We start from the raw sequence: 22210 nt of genomic DNA on the forward strand, positions 1-22210 counted from the left end.
CTGTCTCTACTCAGATTTTTTTTTTAGGTTATGTGGTAAAACACTTGTCTCCATGCTTGAAAAGGAGCAGGGAGGCCCAGGAGTTGGCAGGAGGGAGGAAGGGAAGGGCAAAAACCCCTCAGGACCCACTGAAGCCCCCTGCCTTGTCCCCTCCTGGTTGCCCCTGGGGAGCAACCACCCATGGGTTAGGTGAGACCCATCAAGATAAGTCAATGGGTGAAACTTTTCCCAGGTCACTTCACACATGGGGTGAAGGTATGAGTGCGTGCAGGTATGAGACTCAGCATGGGATGCTAGAGAAGAGCATTTTGGATGGGATATTTAAGGGAGGGAACAAAGGTGGTGAGAAGGAGGGATCAAAGGGGTCTGGGGAGGAACAAGCATGAAAATATAAAGGGAAAATGGCTCTTGGCAGGTAGGCAGGTGCTGGTCAGTGTATGTGTCTGGCCATGCCTGCGCTGACCAGCACAGTCTGTCCTGCCTCCTCATTAAACTATTTCTAAGGGTTTTCATGGGCGAGGGCTCCTCATTTCCCGTGCCCACGCACAGACTAGGGGAAGCGGTGTGCATGCAGGTGTGTGTGTGTCCTGCCCCTTGTCGCTGCTCCACTACCCTACAAAATGAATCATACTCAAATGAGAACAAGCGTATGTTTCTACAAGCTAATTGCTAAAGCCATCCTGTGCGAAGGAGGACTTGTGTTCTGGGCTTTACTCTAATGAACATGTAAGTACAAGTTATAAATCAGAAGGGCTTAAAAAAAAAAAAAAAAGGAGAGTCCCTTTTATCCTACAGGGCACAAATAGGTGGAAACTGGAGCATTGCTTGAAACATCCATCTCCCTACAAGCATGGATCAAATTTGGACTAAAATCTCCAATATCCAGTAAATGCTGATTTAAAAAGCAATCCGTAAAAGGAAATCTTATCTTTAAAAAGGCACAAAGGAAATTCTAATGTTCTCCAGCAGTCTCAGGGCTCTTAAAAGAAAGATCCAGCTGCTCTTGTACTTTATAAGGAAAGGCACTAAGCACCTGCCTGTAGATGAGGTTTGATGCTGTCTATCCCAAAAAGCTCTAGGTGTGTTCTCAGAGCCCAGCAGGACTGAAGTAGGTTTCCCACCTCTCCTCAGCTCTCTCATGGACACTCTCTGCTTTGCATTTTCTGTGGATCCACTGTTCAAGCACCTAGCTCTTCCTCTGTGTTGAGCCATTGCTCAAACTGGCATTTGTGGCATGTGGGGAGCATGTGCCTGGGAAACTCATCACAGAGCAGAAACAGTTTTTTTCCCAGAGGGAGATTCATATCACCCATTCTATGCTCTTGCTTTGGCTCACCTTTAGGGAAACCAACTTTTCTCTATGAGCTGTAGAAGGAGCCACCTCCCACGGGTGAAGTTGGACTCCTGTGGCAGATGGAGTGCCCAGGTGCTCTGTGTGTGGCTCACAAGATAACCTCCCTATAAGCACCCCTAGCCAGAACATCACCTTTTCTTTATTTCTTGATTTTGCTACCAGTTTTTCTTTGCTATAAATTTTGTGGGTTTTTTTGTTTGTTTTGTCTTTTTTTTTTTTACAAGGTGGCTAATCCTTGCTGTGACTTTATTATTATTATTATTATTATTATTGAGAATAAAAACAGTTTTTCCTGGCTTTTCTCAGTTAAAGGAAATATTAGAGAAAAAAATACCTCCTCTTGTTTACACATTGGGCTGAAGTTTATGTTGGTTCTTTCTTTGTTAATTCTGGTCCTAAAACTTGCTGAAGGGTTCTGTCCAGCACATATAAATATAATATATAACAAGATAACTTAGAATATATGGAATATAATGTAGGATGTATGATACTTGATAAAAGATGTATTGTACATCATACAACATATAAGACTATATGAATTAGACATTTATATCTTATACTATACATTAGACTATGTATTACTTAATACATAATATGCATCTATCTATATGTTATTTTTATTTACTCAACTGACATTTGTAGAGATTCGCTCTTTGATGTCTACCTTATTTTCTTTGCTAATTCTGAATATTACCTCTTTGGAAACAGGCTTATGAAGCCAATCTGAATAAAGAATCACAGAGCCACTTTCACTTACAGTGAAAAAAATTTTAGTAAAGGGAGGGGAGGAGCTATCCATTAAGCTGTCCACTGTCTGTTTCTGCTCTACTGATACCCTACACAAATTGTTGTTTTATTGCACTATCATCATCAGAACTTCCCTGTTCACACAAGCTAGCAAGTAGCTGGTCTTCTGCACAGAAGCTTCCTCGTCTGTCCCAATTTATTGACTCAATTTTGAAGGTAATAACACACATTTCTAAATACCTCTCTGCTGATGAGTCCTCTTCAGTGTTGACCTGTCAAACCAACAAACCTGTTTTGTGGACAAAGGTTGGGTTAGTTACGATGTCAGGGAACTAAAGTGAAATTTTGCTCCATCAGGCCCTGCTCACTTTGCTAGAGAGTAGTATGCCTCATTAGTTACTTCCCAAGAAACAACTGCTGAAACAAGGTGAAGACAGATTCTTGTTTCAATGGAAAGAGGCTTAAATGTTTCCTAAATTTTGTGTTAACTTTAGACTCCACCTTATCACACCTTACAATAAACCTTCTTTTCAAATAATGGAGGAATTTAGGTATGAAATTTCTTGAGGCAGAATAAAACAGTCTTCTCCATCAGTACCTGTACCTCTAGCCTTCTAAAAATGAAGAAAAGACTTATCTGGATTTTCTTATTTTGATTTAATTATAGCTCTTAGAAGCATTTTTTTCTGTAGCTGTATAAAAAGTTAAGCTTAGCATTACCTTGTTACAAAAATGGGGGAACTGTAAAGCTGAATCAATATGACTTTAAAAGCTACTATTTAATTAGTATAAATTGATTAGAAAGACATTTGATTTTATTGGAGTGTAGTCTGCTGGGATTAAGGGCTAATAATACCTGGATATACTTTCTGATAAGAGTTTTGCCCACCTATGTATTATATCTATTGACGGCACACAAGAAAACGAAGCTATGGGAGGATGGTGAATTTACCTATTAAAATTATGAAATATGGCACAGCACTTCACCTTTTATATGAAGTGGTCATGTTGGTCTGTGTTATTGTCCTCTTTGTACAGCTAATGCAAGAGGTCTTGATCCAAGCAGCACAGTGAGATGAGTCATTAAAAAGGTAATTCTAATACTTTCCATACTACAACTTTGTGATCCATGAAATAAATTCAACTTCTACTGTTACTCCAATGAAGTTTTTTTACAATAAACATTACTTACAAACAGTGGTGAAATTTCCAAACGTATTATACTTGAGGAGACCACTGAGATCTTCAGTCGTTGCTATGATGTTCAGAGTGGACTGATGGAGCAATATGAAAGAAGACTGACCTTTGAATAAATAAGAGGGTGAAAAGAATTGTTTAGCAGATTTTTCTCAAGACAGAAATTTAAGTTTCGCTTACGAAGTGCTTGTATGAAAAACAACACACGGGTGTCTTTTGTATCAAAGACTTTTCAAATGTAAGATGTGGTAGCAGCTGGACAAATCTGAAAATGCAGCCACTGCAATTTTTAAATTAGTGCAGTCCCCAGTGAAATACAAGCCCAATGATTTCATAACAAAAAATGCTATTTTATGGGTTACCTGACAGTAAAAATTAAAACATGGAGAAAAAGCATTATCCAGGACAACCTTCTTTTATCTTGTATGAGGTGGGGACTTAGAGGCTTTATCCTTAATTCCCTTTTATGCAGATCACCTTCTTAAACCAGAAGCCTTGTGATGCTGCCATGTTGCCAGAGCCTGTGCATGCACTGTATTTCTTTCATAAAACTCTTTGATTTCAGCAGGAGTTTTACCTGAATATGAATGACAGAGTCATCTTTGACCCCACTTTACAAGGGCACTTTTTGTAGTCTACTAAATTCTTTTCTAGGTTAAAATAACTCAATTGCATTTCTAACAAGTGCTTGATTATGGAGGCTGGAAATGTAACATCCATACCAAGCAGACAAAATTGAACTACAGTTTCAGAGAATAAACACTTTCAGCTTTAACAGTTTGCTTTTAACATAAAAGATATATTCTAGGAAATCCAGATTATCATAGCGAATGTCTGGGAGTTGGAATTATCCTTAAAAGACCCTTGCCATGAGGCTATTCAGGAGCACAATAGGGTGCTGTTCCTGAAATCAGCTCAAGATCCTTTCCAAGAAGTTTTAGAGAAGAGAATTTTTCATTAGTTTGGGCTTCGGGGCACAAAAACAATAAACCTGAGGAACACATACTTGCAATTCAAGTCCAATGTCAAGTCTGGGATTTCACCCTCATATTTTCCCTTTCTCTGAGACACAGAGTTCTCTGAGCTGCCCTCTCTCCTGTCACAATTTTGAGATGAGTTTTTGAGACAAAAAGGCATTCATAGCAGTTACCCTGGAGGCCAAAGACTAGAAAGAAACTCAGTATAATTTTGGACGGAGATCTCAAGACCTGTTTAAGAAAGAACGCAAAGGGAGCAAGGAGAAAATCCCACCTTAGGAGGTGGACAGGACAGAGATGCCACCTTTTTGTCTAGCACAGGGGCAATTACTGTAACTGTTTCATGCTATATTCTTATAATTAATAATTACTTCCTACAATGAAGGCCACTATGGGCTTTCAAATGGGATTTGCTTCAGGAGTAAGAAGAATTTCCACTTCAATTGCTCTTCTGCTCTCCTCTCTAACCCCCTTGTCATTCAAGACTATTGCAAGAAAAGGAAAAAACTCTTAAACTTGCAGTTGATGCTACACATGTAGAAGTGGCATTGCCTGATATAAGCTGAACAATGTGTGGGAAGGAAGAGACATCTGCTGCAAAAGTAAAGATGGAAATATTGTAGGTTTTTTGTGTTTTCTTCCTTTTTTTTTTTTTTCCTTTCACACTGGTTTTAGCTTTAGAATTGTGGAAGAGGTAATCAAGATATTAATTCCATAGTAATTGCAGAATTTCTGATACTGTTGGTCCTTTACCAGCCTTTTGCTTGTGGAACTGTAAGGCAAAGACAAGGTAACACAAGTGCGCTTCTGTGGCAAAGTTTTGCATCTCAGTTCCCCATCTTACTGGAAGGCTACAGAGTACAAGAGCGTGTCTTGAGAAATGGCAGGGAGCAGAAAGGAGAAAGAGAAGGCTCCCTAATGCTACTTATCTTCAGGATGGAAATCATCCAAAGATTCCCTGCCAAGGCTAATAAAGAATGAAATCTAGTGAGACATAGAGGAAAAGAGCCTTGCACCAAACCAAAGGATGTTACAATGACACTTCACTGAAAATTTGAGTAAAGTGACATTTGATGGTACTATTATCAGTGATTTAAATCAGCCAATTGGATTTGAATTCAGATGACTGAAATTAAACATTATCACTATCCTTATTGGGCTCTCCTCTACGTTGCCATGTAAACAGCATTTTTGGGAAAGGAGCTAGTCAATGCACCACTGAAAGAAAAGTGATCCTTGGCTAAAATAGTCCAACGTTTCTCTATTCGTATGCAGCTGTTGAAGAAAGAGACAGCAATAATATAATTCCAGGTCAGAAATTGCCTTGTTATCCTGGGTGCAGCTTCCTTTCAAATAACCTGCACCAGCCCTGCAAAGCCATCAGAAATTTTAGCCTGCTCCAGACTAAAATTCTTGCAGTGTTCCTCTTTCCCCGTAATGAGGGCCTCTTTGAACATGCTGGCATTCAAACTGTATAAGCAGTGGTATCTTGTCACTCTTCCAGCTAAACTGTTTCCGCCACCAGTCTGCAACTGTTTGTTTAGCTATCCAGCCAAGTGGGTAGCCAAACTGTCTTGCCAGTTAGCCTCCCAACGCTTAATGGCCTCAGATGAAATGCCAGTGGGCACAGACAGCCCATGTGTGGCCAGTGGGAGGAAAGCCTCAGATCGCCTGCACTGTGTATATCAAATTGCTTGATCATCCAGCTTCCTGAGACACTAAAACATGAGACATCAGCCATATTGCACTGTCTGTTAAACACTTTCTTTGATTGATCAAGTCTTACTTAACGAGCATAAATATGTCTAGCTGACATATTTATGAATAGCTTGGGTTTTCAAGTCATGTGTCACAGTGATAGCCCCAGCAGACCTCTGCAGCACTTTTTGCCATTATTCTGGAAACCTTAACACTGCCTGTGGATAAACGACAACATGTCTGCTTGACCACTGTATATCATCCAGCGCTGACAGCTGATTTGCTGGAGTCCAATGGCAATACTAGCTTGTTTTTTTGTTTGTTTGTTTGATTGTTTGCTTTTTCACTGATAGGCCTACTTATCTGCCTGACCTCAAAAAGAAGGGACAAAACTAAGTCCAAGAAGTTCTTTCTCATAAAGTGCACCTGCTGTCACAGGTGGTTTTTTCAGGTCCAGATGTTTCATCTCTCCCAATACGTGATGCTGGGAGAGCTGAACACTCACTCAGTAGCTCTGAGATCCACAGCTACAGAGATGTTTACATCTTAGACCTACAGCTACATGACCTCCTTAGTAGGGCAGGTAACCGTCTTCTTGGGAGAATATCCTGGAAATGCTCTCCGTCATGTATCCGTGCAAGGCTATGGCTGCAAAGCATGACAAGAATGAATGTTAGCTCATACTTGGGTGCCCACACCTAAGACAGTCCTGGTACCAATAACCACATAGGCATGAATTTTTACAGGATTTGGCAGCAAGTGGCTAAATCCCATGAGAATCCCAGACAGAAAAAGTAAGCCAAGAGTTTTAATAGCATAGCTAGGGAGGTAACTCATCTGAAATGTCAGTAATGTAGGGAGTCTCCAAGACTTAATCGCTTAAACATTTACACTACATGATTTAAAAATAACAATAAGCATATTGCTAATGTGAAGAAAAAAATGTAATGCCTAAGTTGCCTAACTGCCTAAATACTTAGTTATGCCCTGACAATAAAAACATCATAAATAATATTGATAGTCATGCATTACATCACCCTTGCAGGCAACAGTGGGGAATGGAAAGCCTGTTACTCTAGGGTATGGGTATGGGTGGGATTTGCTGCACAGAAATGTTGAATCACCCTTCCAGGATGTGCCCAAAGTGCAGCAAGGGCATATGCTTACTGAAGGGGTTAGACAAACTCAAGCCTTCTTTACTGGTGAACAACAACAGTGGCACCACAACAACACAATACAGCAGCTGTGGCACTAAAAAGGAGCTCAGCACAGGCAAAGTGAGACCCCTTATCCAGTGATCCCTGAGAATTGCTCAGGTACTTATGCTACAGCTGCAACGATAAGGCAGCACAAAGATCTTGTGAATCCCTTGGGGTCTGCAGTGGTGGTGTTCAAGGAACCTGTCTGTTTTATACAGATTATAGCTTAGACAGAAGCTTCTTGATGAGGTAGGTTGTGAAGTGTCAGAAAGCATAGTGCAGCAACAGCCCTACTACCTGGATTTTCTGTGCAGAGGACCATCATTTATGGCATGCTTGTAACCTAATAATCAGTAGCAACAATTCTACTTTTGTCGTGTCCTTGAGAAGTAATACAATAAACTGCAAACAAACAAGGTAAACCCCCCTCCTTAAGAAAATGTGATTTGGACATCATATCCAAATGAATAAATCATTCCTGAAAGGCAGAAGCAATATTACTGTTGAATTAGTGCTGGATGTTCTTTTGTTAAATTGTATACAATCAAAGCAAGGTGCCAAATTGCCACCTAACTGTCTGGAGGTCGATTTTTAAATTCACGGATGAGCTAATGCATTTGTGGCAGTGATCATAAAGGGAGGAGTTCACCTTGCATTAGCCTTGACTCATAACTATAAATCTACAATGTTACCAGAAATAGATGTCCTATTTCTTGTCATTGATCTGCAAGGCATAATTTAAACATTTACATGTCCCAATGTTGAGCCTTCCAATTGCCCGAAACATCTCTCTCCAGGGAATGTTCACCACAAGGACAGGGATTGTAAAAATAAGAGCATCTTCACTAAAAACTGGGAACCTTTGGCATCTTGAAGTTTATCAAAAGTCTCATAAGTCAATGAGAATCAAAGAAGACCAATAAGGACCAAATGAGGACGTGACAGAAGTAAAACAAATGTATGCTAGATTATAGTTTTGGTGGGCACAGGAAATTAGAAGAGAAGGGATTCTGCATGACTATTAAGCAAAATGCTGAAGACATTGCTATAAAATTAACTGATGCACTGTCTTGTCTTCTTTCAGCAGAACTAACGTAGTTACTATAGATTCATTCTCATACAGAAAGATCCCAGAACTGGGAAAAAACTAATAGAAAAATCTGAGAAATTTTGTTTAGCTTGAAGCAATGCTATGTGTTTCCCTGAAATTGGTATTTTAAAGACAATATGTATGAGAAACTTTCTTGAATTATGTACTAGTTATGAAAATATGTATTTAGGTGAAGTACATGGCAAATTTAAAGATTGTGTTCTCAGGACCCTAGTGTTACTGAACAATCATGTATAGGTGAGATGGGAAAGTTCATAGATTAATTTCCAGACAAGTTTGCAGTAATTTGTAAGTGCGTATGCAAACTTCATTCCTTTTTCTAGTGAAGTACTCCATTTCCTGAAGTATGAAAATAGATACTAGATAGCAAAGTAAACCTGTGCGGTATGTCCAAACTTCAGAGCAAAAGGTCCAGATACTAACATAAGGATCTTTGAATGTTTTGAATTCTATCATTTGTTCATTGTCTGAAATGTAACTATTTCAGACACCAGTTCAAAGAACAAGAAGTATGAAAAATCCTGCAAGCAGTTTACTCCAGTATCTTAGTGAGGTCTAAATCTCATAGTTATTATATCAATTTGGATATTCATTACTCCTTATAATTTCATTTTTTATATAATCTGCAGTAGAAGCATGCTAAGAAGACCAGGGCTGTTCATTTAGCTGAGGCCAATAAATAGATAATGATGGAATATTTGAAAGCATCATGAAATTCAATAAGATGTTTGTGGTGTTTCATCATAAGGTCAGTTATGAAGAGCTGTGCTGTGGGGCTAATGCCTACTTGACTTCATTTTCTAGTTTGTTTTTTGTAGTAGTGGCAAATAAGCAGAACAAAACTCTCTGCCTTCTTTCAGATATACCTGGAATCCAGCACTCGTGCCTGTCAGCTTTTATCTGCTTGTTATTTTTTATTTAATTACTTGTTAGTGGTTTCTGTTTTTCTACTTCTTTCACACAGTTCTTTGTACAAAAAAATGAAGAAATAGTTATGTATGCAATGGTACATCAATCATCTGAATAACCCTCTTATTCGTTTAAACTCCCCTTGTGCTATTTTCAGATGGAAGCATCTATGTAAATTTGCTGTTTTTAAATTCTCTGATAAACTAAATAACAATTACACTACTTTCATATTGGAGGAAGGACTAATTCACAGAGATTGGTCTTACCTCCAAGGTAAATATGCTCTAGGGATCAGTCCTTTAGTGGTAGTCTTGAGGCATCCTAGGGAAGGGGGGTAGCTTTGGCAGCATGCCCTTATCTTTTTTTGCCCACACACCTGGATTCCATCTAATCAAAGCTCAAGCTTAAAATAACTGGGACCTGTAGCCAGGAAACCTAGTCCTAGGGTCTGTAAGCTACCCTGGCCATGGAGTTCAGGTGGAGTCAGTAGAAGCATTTCTCTGTAGACAAGGTACACAGCTCATTTTGGGAAAAGTGAAGTACATGCTGACAAAAGGTTCAAGTGTCTCTGATGGCCATTTTTGCAAGTAGTACATGTCATTTTGGTGTAGTTTGGCAACACTTGTGTTCATGTTTCATAAGAAAGGATTAAGGTCTCAGCACCACCTTAAGATAAAAAGAGATTTCAGTCTTTCATACTAATCAATTATTTAATGGAAAAATGAAAATTTCTGAACATTGATGTTAGCAAGTAATAAGAGAAAACATCTCTGATTGTTCCTTGCTGATGTCTATGTTAATACTTTGAGTTGTCCATATACTTCATAGTTTTGAGTATCATCTCTTTCTACAGGAAAAGCTTGATCCAATTTTACAAAGCTTTCATGAATTTTTCCATTGCTCTGAAAGGGATTGCTTAGAATTTCCTAAAATATTAATTCCTGTCTGGGACAGTTGAACAATCTTCAACAGCAAACAAATGAGGTCCAAGTTTCCCTGATATAGACTTTATGTGTGTTGCAGACAGTTAGAACTTCTTTAATTCCAAAATATGGAGTCTTACTGGACTTCTAGCTTCTCTTTTTGTAGCACTATTAACTAATACAGCTTTACTTATTCTACTTTTTCCTATACTCTCCAAGCACCTGTATAAATCTTTTAAAATTCTGACTTCACTGTTATCTAATAATTCATAATGAAGAAAACTCTGCTTTTATTAGTTTTGAGCTTACCATCTCTTGTTTCATTGAATGTCCTTGCTTTTGTTATGAGATGAAGAGGAGAAAAGCTCCCCATCCATTTTCCTTAGGCTATTGTTATTTGGTACACATTTATAATTTCTCCTCATTGTCTTTTTAAATATCACTGCTTTTGCAGAAACTTCTGTTAGTTTCTGGCTATTGAAGGATCCTCGTTTTGTCTAGTAATAATGTTACTTGTCGTTTTGATTTAGTTAGAGTCAGAGCAATTTCTGTTGGAATGGAGTTCTGGAGGCCGCCTCATCCAATCCCTTGTTCCACACCATGCTGGCTTCAAAATTAGGTGAGGTGGATCAAAGCCTTCTTTTCCCCTCAGGTGCTGCAAATCTCCATCCTGCTCCACAACATCCTGAGACAACCTTGTGCAGTGCTGAACCACATTCATGGGAAGAATTTTTCCTCCTATATCTGACTGAAATTTCCCTTACCGCAGCTTGTAACCACTGCCTCTTGTTCCTGCACCTTGTCCTTGCACCTCTGGAAAATGCCTATCTCTCTCTTCCTATACGCCCCCTCTACATACTAAAGGAAAGCAATTAGACCTCTCTGCTTTCTCTTTTCTAGGCTGGACAAGTCCAGATGACTCAGTCTCCCCCCACTTCATCATGTGCTCAAGCACCTGAGCTGTCACAGCAGCCCTCCACACTCTCCTCTGCTTATTGATGTCTTTCATGTACAGGGAAGTCAAAACTGGACACAATATCCCAGACACACCTTCACAATTGCCACGAAGAGAGCAACACTTGCTTTGACTTGGTGGGTATATGCTTGTTCATACAGCCCAGTCTGCAGTCATCACAATGCTGGCCTATGTTCAGCTTGCTGTGCACCAGGATCCTCCAGGTCTCTTTGGGCAGAGCAGTTCCTTAGTCCCTCACTCCATGGCTGCAGTGTTGTGAGGAGTGTTCCTGTCCCAGGTGCAGGATTTTGTATTTTAATTTGTTGAATTTCATAGCTTCTTTAAGCCCATTATGCCACCCTGTTGTGATTTCTGTGAATGGCAACTCCACCCACCAGCACATCAAACTCTCCTCTCAGTATGGTGTCATCTGCTAACTCAGACAGTGCCCATTCCTCCCCAATGCACAGGTCACATATGGAAGCAATCAACACTGGCAATCATAACATCAACTGCTGTTAATGGGCACTTACTATCTTTAAATTCCTGCCATAAATATCTTACATTTTTGACTTCAGAGGTGTAATAGTCAGACAGTTCCTTCTTTGTGAATTAACAGTGTGCGTAAAACAGAAGTATCTTGACCATTTATTCAGCTATCTTTGAGACATTATGGTATCAACATACACAGGTCCAGCCTAGCATTGGAAGTTTCAGCAACATGTTCTTCTCCCAGGCTCACCTGGGAGAAAACTTTGTGGTTTACGAGAACTTACTGCTAGATTTTTTTTCCTTTGCCTATTGTTTTGCTTGATGTTCTTGAGTTTCGTCTTGTATCACCCTAAGTATTTTATTTTCCCCTTTGTTTCAACCTTTGAGCATGCATTCAGTTACATAGCTACTCAAATCCCAATGTATTCAAAATACTTCTCTGTGCCTGAGGAATGCAGGAATATAAAAAAGAATGAAGCTTTTCAATAGCCTCAGATATATTTTTGGTTCATTGCTGTTGTGGCCTGCAAAAGAGTTCAAGGATCTTTCAAATGTGAGAGCTGAGTACCCTAAGTTCTCTATAACCATACAGCTGCTTTTATTTTAATGTTATACTTCATGAACATAAACAAATTTCAGTTTTAGCCAGGCATGAATTCTAATTCAAGGGTCCCTTCCACAACTAACACATAATTAGTTACAAAATTCATGATCCACTTTGGAAACAGAAGGCTCCATTCCTTAAAGGCTATTCAGTACCTCATATTTAATGCTCTATGCATTGCTTATTTAAACAAAAACAGAACGTACCCTGCTTGCATACATTTACCTAAACTTGATCAACTTTGAGTTTCCTTTGAAAACCACAATGTCTCATGATTCCACTGCAACCAATTAGGATGACATCCTTCAGCTTGATTTTGCCATTCAATAAACAAATCTGACGTTTAAATGTTTCCAGACCTCACTACATTCTGAAACTAAGCATGGCCAGCAGCAGTTAGTATTCCAAAATGTAGTGTCCAAACCCACTGAAATGAATTGGCCTTTGGACAAATAGCAGAGAAGCATTTTTTCCATTTTTATCCTTTCCAGATATGGTAGGTTTCTAACTACAATTATCTTTAGGGTGATATAAGCACCACCTTGATCATGACAATTAAATCTGATGCTATAAAGACAATAGAAAAAAATAGAACCAGGCTCAGTTCTAAAAACGTGCAAGATAGCTCCAGCAAAAACAATGATAAGATTCCCAAGACACTCACTTTTAAAAAGTTGTCAGCAAGACACAGGTATGCTACTACATGGCCATCCATGTGCAGTGATGGGTCGGTTTGTGGCTGATGCTATGTCCAGAATGAAGCACCATATAGCGATTCCTGCTAACATTTCATGCCTGCTACCAACAGGGACTGCTGACACAGGAAGCCAAACATTAAGTCATGGTTAAGACCAATACTGAATTCAAAGGACCCCTAGCAACACAAGTGGCTCAGAAATCCAGGCAGTACTTAGTATAGTCAAGATGATTCCTATAGCATTTTACCTCATACAAAAACAACTAGGCCAGATGTATGCCTTTCACATGTTTATGTCAACTTGACGAAGGCTGTTGAAAGTGAGAAGTCTATAGCAAATACTGTTCTTCCTCCTTCAGGCACTGGCTATGTTGTTGCAGGGAGATGTTTCTTCCAAAGGAGGTTTGAAATGGGGTTGTTAAGCTTTCCTTCAAATCAAGTAGTTCATTCTCCTACCAGTGATTCTGTAGCTCAGGGTGGGTGGGTGCACACAGTTCAGAGGCAGAGGAAGATCAGCATTAAATTATTCCTTTTGCCAAAGCTGCTGGGTGAGCCTGCAAAGGGCTGGAGCAAACCTGAATGCCCTAAAACAGTACCTTTTAGTCATCTGCTAAGGCACTTGCAAGAAACTCTTCCAAAAACACTACACCACATCACATGAGTGCTTGTTGCTTCTGGTCTTTTGGTTGTGTTTTTCTTCTAAGTCCTCTAGAAAAACTGGATAGAATTCTACCGTTTATTTCCATAACAGGTATACTAGATAGACAGGAAAAAAAAAAAAAGAAAAGAAAAAAAAAGCCAAAATGAATCACCCAAAATGTTCATCTCATGGCTCCTGGTGGCCCACAGAAAGCTCTGCTTCATCCGAGGATGCCAGCAGTACTCCTCCTGTTCTCTGGACACATTTATTTTAGGTGAGACGAAAAATTAATCTACAAGTTTTTTTCTTTACCTGGCTATAAATTATCTCTGTTTTTACTGTTATACAATTGGTTTCCTTCATAGTTCATGGTATGACTTGATTTATAGTATTTATAATGTCACTAAATTGACCTACAGCTTTGACCTATAAATATAGAGGCATGTGGCTTTTTCATTTATAAAGAGAGTCGGTGATGAGAGTAAATTGGATAAAGTGTTGTGGGCTGCAGGAGGTGTGAACTGAAAGGCTATCAGTCTGCCTTCCTAATCTAATCTTAATATTTATCACTGTGCTAGAAAGTCTCCTCCTTTTGCAGTATCTGCGTTGCAGAGCTTTAAATATGTTAACGTTTTCCCTGAATGTTTGTGTTGTCACCTTATTTACCATGGGAGGTGATGGGGAGGGAAGAAGAATGTAAAAGTTGACCAATCTCAATACTTTGATATCATTAATTTGAATGGGGAGAAGAAAGCCCCACATAAAAAGGCACTTTCCATGACTTATTTCTAACTTTGTCCAGAAAGAGAGAAGCTCTTATTTTTGTCAAGATTTACTTACATTACATTGTATGTTCCTATCAAAAGCACAAGAAATAGCTTTGATTCCCAGAAAATGGCCATTGCATTCATCATTGTCAGAAGCAACTTCATGCTATAGTGGTAGCCACCCCTTGCCTGGTATCAGTAAGGGCTCCAAAGTATTTAAGAAATGAACAAGAAAAAGAATGAAGAAAATCTGGCCTTACTGGATTATAACACCTGTTTTAAAACCTTTAAGGACACACATTACACAGAGATGTGAAGGTCTGTAAAAGTTTTCTTACTACTGCCTAAGAAATGTCAGTAATGACTAATGCAACTATCTCTAACATGCAATAAAGAATTTTACAGCAACCCATATCATTATAGATTTTTTTAGCTACTTATCTGTATTGCTTCAAACCATCTGCAAACACTGAAGCTCTAGGAAAAGTGGGTTTGTAGGAATAGGACTCCACTCAGCACTCTTCTGCCAGCACCTAGTGGATGTAAGAAATGACTCCACACAGTAGGGAGCCATCTCAGAAACATCCTGTTTGGATATGTGCTTTGGTCTCTTAAAAACTGTTGGTACTTGAGAGACTTGGTTCAAATTATTGCTGTCCCTAATAAACCTCTTTAACCCTCGTTTCTCCATCTCCCCCTTGCAGCAAAAATAGCAGGATCATTAAATGCCAAAAGGAACTTACTGCTCACGGAAATGGAAATCTTCTGCAGAGAAGGTTCATCTCTAATACAGGCCGGAAAGCACACTTTGAGGATGGTTTTCAACACAGAGTTAAACAGAGCTCATGGGTTTCATATAACTTACAGAACATTTGTTTTAGCACAGTCTCAATCCAGGCAAGAGCTGAGAAATATGTGGACTAGAACATGCAGTATAAGTAAATTTGGAAAAAAACCTTCCTTGTCTCCTCTTCCATGATTTTGTTTCTTTTTTTGAGAATCTGTTAAAAGTTCAGAAAATATAAGGAAGAAAGAAATGTTTTGAATTTTGAATTGTCTTCGGCTGTTCTCTTGTCAAAATTTAGACTGGCATATGGAGAGCAATTTTTAAGGCTGTCTCTCTTTAAACATTTTCAGGATATACCATTTTCCCTTTGAAAGCCACTTAAGAATCTACGTTATTTTCCAGCTCTTGGTGTCACATCAGTCAAGAGCTGTTCTTTATATGCTAAGCTAGAACACCCCAATGTTGTTCTTCTCATCCCTTTCTCTTCTCCTCACCCTGCCCCGATTTCTGCCAGAACTTCTGTGCCAACTGAGAGACAGTTATTACTTTTATAAAAGTATAAAGCTTAAAGTGAAATAAAAGGTTTTTAGAGTTTGACAGATAGAGAAAAAAAAAAAAGTAAAATAATAACTGTGATAAAGTAAACCCAGAGAGAATGCTATCAATTACTGCTTACAAAGTAGCTATTAAATGGGATCTGGTCAGCTAGCCCAGTCAAGGCTAACAAAATTTTCTTCTCTCTCTAGGCCAATGCCTAGAGTCATCGGGTCACTGATCTATCAGATAGTCTAGAAAAAAATAAAATTAAAACTAAAACTAAAATAAACTAAAATAAACTAAACTAAAATAAAATAAAATAAAGATGTGTGTAGGCAACAGTTTTCAAAGACATCACTGCTGGAGAGACATTGACGTAAGGCTCCAGGAGTTTCCTACGTTTTCCTTACTGGGGTTGGTGAATTTGGGTCTCAGCTGAGCAGAGCTCCCAGAATTGAAAAGAACTACAAAAGCAACACTGTTGAACACTCTTCTTCTGCCTCTGAATAAATAATGTATTGTTTTGAAGAAACTTGCTTGGTTTTCTAGTGATGAGTACTTGGACAAGTCAAACGCAGGTAAGCCCACAGGGGTAAAGCGGTCAAAAAGCAGGGACTCCAGCAGTGGTGAAGTCCCACATTAAGAGGCAGAAATAACAACATCTGCAGCAAAAGAATGATCCTGGAATTAAAGAGTCCAGATCAAGAGAACCACAACTTTTCGTCTCTCTTCAAAATGTCCCCATCTTAAATGATGTTGTCAAGTGTGTTTGGCTACCAGTACTTGACTTAAATAACTTTATTTTAGTAGCAAATGTAATCATATCCATAAATAAATCAGACATTGGCCTTTCTCACTTAAACACATAAGGCTCGACCAAAGTGAGCACTATGATATTTCAAATATGGGCTAAATTTAGACTGTATTAATGAGACTGAAAGTCTTTTGCAGCATTTTGGGAGTTATTTCTTTCAGTGATTCTTAAATTGCTCATAAACAGGTTAAGTAAGGAAAGGGAAATTACCATTAAATCAAAAGATGATCCGCACATAGAAACTTGTTAAATAAAACCAAACTTTTGTGTATAGGTAGACATATTTTATTATGACATATTTTAACATTTAACACCAGGAAAATCCTCTGCTATGTCAATTATCTTCACAGGATTTTTAATACCTAACTGTGGGTTCTGAATCTGTAATAGCTCTGTTTTCCTTTCTGGCAAGAGAGCTGTAATAGAAACAGACTTTATCCCAAATTTGTACATGTGTGTTGTGACACTACCTAAGCACCTTGTGAAGAAAAGCACTATTTTAAATAGGTATTTCCTCTGCTTTATTTACAGAAAGCCATGTACTCTCAACTCCTTGTTAACCTCCATGGTTGATTTACGTCTGCATAGATGGTCAACCTTTCACAGCACCCCAGAGGAATTCACCTCCTCAGTTTTTAAATGGATGAAATCAACCAAAGAAACTGCCTTTCCAGCTGGAAAGAAAAAAAAAAAATCATGAACATAACACAATGAGAACTTCATGCCTTGTGGAATATAATTATAACTGTCAGGAGCCTCTTGTCATGTTCATAGGGTTTGAATGTTTATTATATAACATCACTCCTAAAAAACCAAGGGACTGGCTGTGCCAGTCCAACAATGAGGGGAAGCATGTCTCATGACATGTACAAGTAGAGAAATATGCATGCATTTATGGAAATAAAAGCAAATTAAAATGAGAGGAAGGGAGAACAGGCAGAAGTCTTGTCTGTCAAGACATAAGACTAGATGGTTTAGTGAGACACTCATACTAACCAGAAATGCCCCTTTCATCTGCCTGTGAAAGCCTCTGCATCAGTAAGCATGGGGATAGGGAGGCTATGGACATCCCTTAAGGAGGCACCTAAAGGGTCTTGTCAGGAGGTATCAAGCATGACATGACCTGGCATTTTTAGGCCACCTGCTGGCCCCAAGCATGGTATTTTGGTACACCTAAGATCTGTCCTAGGGGTTGCCCAGAATAAGAATAGCATTATGCAGTGGGGCCTGCTCATCTTGTGTAAGACTTAAAGCTGGCACGGGGGAAGGGATACAGCTGGAACTCCTTGATGGCTGCATCTGCACTACAAAATTTGTTACCTCTCAGAAATCTTCATCTTCATCTTCAGTGCCTGGCCAAGTGGCGTGAAGCAATTCAGAGCAGAGTGCCTTGGAATCCCCTCCAGGAAAGAGTAGCCAGGTCCACCCTGTAAAACACAATCCCCTGGGTCAGTCCTTGGCTGTGTGAGGCATACTTTTAGCCATCAACCACAGCAACTTTTTTTTTCCTACTTTTTGCATGCAGTTTGTTTTAGATGTTTAGTTATAAAATGACTTGGGCTGTGTTTCAGCGCTCCAAGCTGATATTTTTCTAACAGGGTATACAGTGTATGTCCTGGGACCTGGTGTGAGGGCAGGTGGGTATTTGGAGGTGCAAAAATTGCTATGGTAGTGTGGAAGTAGATGGGCAGAAGAAGCCACCGTGGGGCTGTCTCTTCCACACTATCCTTTAAACAAGGACAATAAGACAACGTCTCTTGCAAGTACCTAGCTGCGCCCTCCCTGTCTGGGCTTGCCAGCGTCTCTCTGGTTTTCCACACCAAGACATGATGTAGTTCTTATCCAGCACTCAGCAAACACCCGCTGGTTCATTTCTGGAATGAGATACTCTAATAACGAATCAGGACAGAGCTGAGTTGTGGACTAAGACCAAGGAAGGAGGAAGGGTTCTGATATAGCAACAGCAGCATTTTGTACCAGCGGGAAGTTCTTAAAACAGTTTGCCATCAATCAAATCATGCAATCTCCCCCATGATTTATTTGTGTTATGTGATGCAATAATATTTTCTTTCTTTAGGAAAAAGTTTTAGCAGAAGTAATGTTTGGTACTAGCTGCTTTTCTAAGCCCAAACATTCATTAATGTGAAAGCAGGAGATATTGGGTCAATTTGTAACATAGAAGAACACTATGCCTTTCTTCTCTGATATTACATACCATGCTCTACCACATGGTTCACCTTCCTAATCTTTTCAACCACATACACTTTTTTCTGTTGCTGAATAATAATATAATTATTCTAGGTTATTTCTTAGGTTAAATGCGATAATAAAGTCAGAAAATAGTTAACAAGCTAGTTAATAAAGACAAAATAACATTGTAATGGAAAAAAGAAAAAAAGGTTCTTAACACATCTATTACATTAAAAATAAAAATAAAAATTCTGTGGCACATCAGCTGAGACATGCCAAGCATTTGATGGTTTCCAGGCTGTTGTATCTGTATTATACACTATCCTTCATTAAGAAGGCTGCATTGAAAAGGAGAAAAGAATAATATAAGAAAGAAGAGGATGATTAGGAGCAACATACAGCTCTACCTGTCCCTTGAAGGAGTCTATGCATAACAATTGCTGCATAGCAGCCTCCCGAGAAATCTTCAAAGACCTCCACACGAAGCTCTCCTACTTGTCTGTGGCACAGGCAACATTTCAGCTGGATAATTAGGGGGCAGCATGCTGGCAAAGAATCTGTGTAATCTATATAACAATAACATTAAGAAAAAAGTCAACTTTCTGGGGACTATGCCAGTGATCAGGGCAATATAATTGCTATAATTAAAAGCAAAGCAAATATTGCAGGGAAAGTAGGTCAGTCTTCAGACTGTTGTATCCCTGATGCAAATGGAAACAAGATAAAGAAGATTGTGTAATGTGATCTAAAGCAGACAAAAATTCTGTTGTTCTGGGGTTGTGGGAGATCCTTCATTAAATACCTTTGGTTTCAACATGTTCTCCCAGCAAGTGTCATTTCTGCAAACAGAATGATGTTGCAGGTTTCAAGGACTGTCGGAGGGGTCTGTCATAAAATCCAGTGAGTTAAGCATAATTAAGACACATTTTGTAAAAGGGTGGCTTTACGGAGGCTATGTTACTTTTTATTTCAGAATCTGTAAATTTAATTGTTTTTCTGACAGTGGTCTTCCCTCACCAGCCATTGAATTTTAACATGTGGCTTTGCACTGTCATAGACCTTGAGGCTTAAGTCAGTATTTGAAATCCATATGAGGCACCTGGGAATGAGTTTCTGAGGAAAGGACAAGCCACTTTAAGGAGAAAACGGAAGTTTGCTTCCTTGCATCATCTCCAGCACCATCCACGAGGTGTTAGAGATCACTGTCTCGTGCTCCATCACTGCCTTCCCTTCTCTGTATACCTCCCTCCCACTAATTTTTTCCCTTGCAGGGAATATACACAGCTTTCACAAACAAAACAAAATGACAAACAAACAAACAAAACTCAGAAAAGGGAGTAATTTAATCATGCAAAGAGGGGTTTACTGATTGCTGTGGCCCTGCTGCTCAACCTGTGTAGCTTACATCTCCTTTTGCCTTCTCCTTTCTCCCCTAAAACCATGTCTCACCACTTGACTTCTTCCCCATGTAAGTCTACCTTCTATCTTATCCATATGGGCAGGTAATTTGTCCTGATGTGTCAGAGTACATAGGCACCAATCCAGAAGCATACAAATGCTGATGGACCAGATATCACCACCACAAAGCCTCTAACACCATAAGCCCCACCTCTCCATACGGGCTTTCTAGTGACCCCCTTCCCCACCACTTTATCCTGGGTTCAGGATACCCTGGGCCATACATAGAGAATTGAGCAGGCACTCTGCTGACAGCAGTTTTAACCTCCCCATGTGACAGACGTTACCAAACAGTGTGTGGGAGACGTCTGCATGCATTTCACTGGGAAAAAAAAAATATATATATATATATACATAAAGGAATTTGAAATATTTATTTTAACTTTTCTGTAAAAATATCTCAACATTTCAAAAATCCTTACATATTTCTCTGCTTTCCCATGCCACTGCAGAATGAATTCTACACTGAATCCAGGGTTACAAGAATTTTGCAGTAAGAGGAGGGTATAGTTATGTCTAAATTGAATTAATTTGAATTAATAAGTTAACTTGCAGCTCTGTTCTTCTTCATTGTGAAGATGCATTGATATCCTTGGATTCTTTCTCTCCTTAGCTATCTTATTTTAAGTATTTTGAACATTTATAGTTTCTCCCTATTTGTTTTTTGGAGTAAACATAATGCTTCCCATTTCCCTAATATATATTACCTAACAAAGTGATAGGAGTCACAGGCCAGTTTCAAAGTGTAGAGACATTTTAGCTTTGTAAATAGAACAGCAAAGTCATTGCTCTGGGTCACTGTGAAACAATGGGCCTGATTCAGTTAGCATCCTTTAATGAAACTATTTAGATAATCAATTCAAATTAAGGTGTGGAGCTTCTTTGGTAAACTACTGGGTTATTAACCTTAATGATGTTAATGTTTGGGGTTTTTCTTTTTCCTGCTATCAAACTCAACTTATTAATGTCTAAGGTAAAAGTCACAAGGGCGATTCACACTGAGAAATGTATTAATGTCCCTAATTAAACACAGCAGCCATCAAGCCCGATGTGAGGGAACTGGGAAGTTGGCTAAAATTTAGAGATATACCGCAAAGACAAATTGATCCTACTGAGCTTTTTCTAAAGGTTTCTCTGCTGTGATTTGGCTTAACACACACTGAACTTACACGAATATGCAAAGGCATGGACAGAATTGGTAATTGCAATTATTTTGACTACACCTGTGGAAATTATATATAGAATCATAGAATCATAGAATATCCAGAGTTGGAAGGGACCCACAAGGTATGTTGCAATGCCCTACAGTAAAAGGCATCCATATATAGAAATTGAAATTTGTAGCAAAGTGTGGTAAGTTAATTTTGGCTGACTGCCAGACATCAAACCAGCTATTCTCTCACTTCCCCTCCTCAACAGGAAAAGGGGAGAAAATAGGATGAAAAAGCTCATGGGTTTAGATAAAGACAGGGAGATCACCCATCAATTACCATCACAAGCAAAACAGACTTGGCGGAGATTAATTTCATTTATTGCCAGCTAAAACAGAGCTGGTGATGAGAAACAAAAACGAAACTAAAAATACCTTCCCCCCACTCCTCCTTCTTCCCAGGCTCAAATTCATTCCTTCATTTCCAACTCTTCTAAATCTTTCCGCTGAGCAGTGCAGGGGAATGGGAAATTTGGGTTGTGGTCAGTTGCTGCTCCCTCACCGCCACTCCCTGCCCCTGCTCCCCGTGGGGTCCCTCCCACGGGATGCTGTCCTGCCCGAACTGAGCCTGCGGGGGCTGCCCACAGATCTTCCAGAACTGCTCCCACACGGCTCCGTAGCACGGGGTCCATCCCCCAGGAGCAAACTGCTCCAGCACGGGTCCGGGGCCTGCTCCTGCGGGGGCTCTCCATGGGCCGCAGCCTCCTCCAGGCCACATCCACCTGCTCCACCGGGGGCTCCTCCACGGGCTGCAGCGTGGAGATCTGCTCCGTGTGGGACCCGTGGGCTGCAGGGGGACAGCCTGCTCCACCAGGGGCCTCTCCACAGGCCGCAGGGGAACTGCTGCTGCCTGCCTGGAGCACCTCCTGCCCTCCTGCTGCACTCGCCTTGGGGGCTGCAGGGCTGCTTCTCTCTCACTCACATTTTCTCACTCCTGTCTCTTA

The 22210-nt window shown here is 39.6% G+C and overlaps 2 long non-coding RNA genes across 2 annotated transcripts; one reads left to right on the plus strand and one right to left on the minus strand.

Moving 5' to 3' along the window:
- Positions 1 to 2341: 2341 nt before the first annotated feature.
- Positions 2342 to 9508, minus strand: LOC308188555. Its single transcript, XR_013945574.1, has 3 exons — positions 9459 to 9508; positions 3294 to 3404; positions 2342 to 2390 (listed from the first exon to the last, which is right to left on the minus strand). It is a non-coding gene; the product is annotated as an uncharacterized lncRNA (long non-coding RNA).
- Positions 9509 to 9635: 127 nt separating this feature from the next.
- On the plus strand, positions 9636 to 13005 carry LOC308189555. The gene is made up of 3 exons (XR_013946434.1): positions 9636 to 9703; positions 10646 to 10734; positions 11016 to 13005. It is a non-coding gene; the product is annotated as an uncharacterized lncRNA (long non-coding RNA).
- Positions 13006 to 22210: the final 9205 nt, after the last annotated feature.

The sequence above is a fragment of the Anser brachyrhynchus genome (assembly GCF_964034855.1).
Source record: "Anser brachyrhynchus genome assembly, chromosome: 1".
Lineage (NCBI taxonomy): Eukaryota > Metazoa > Chordata > Aves > Anseriformes > Anatidae > Anser > Anser brachyrhynchus.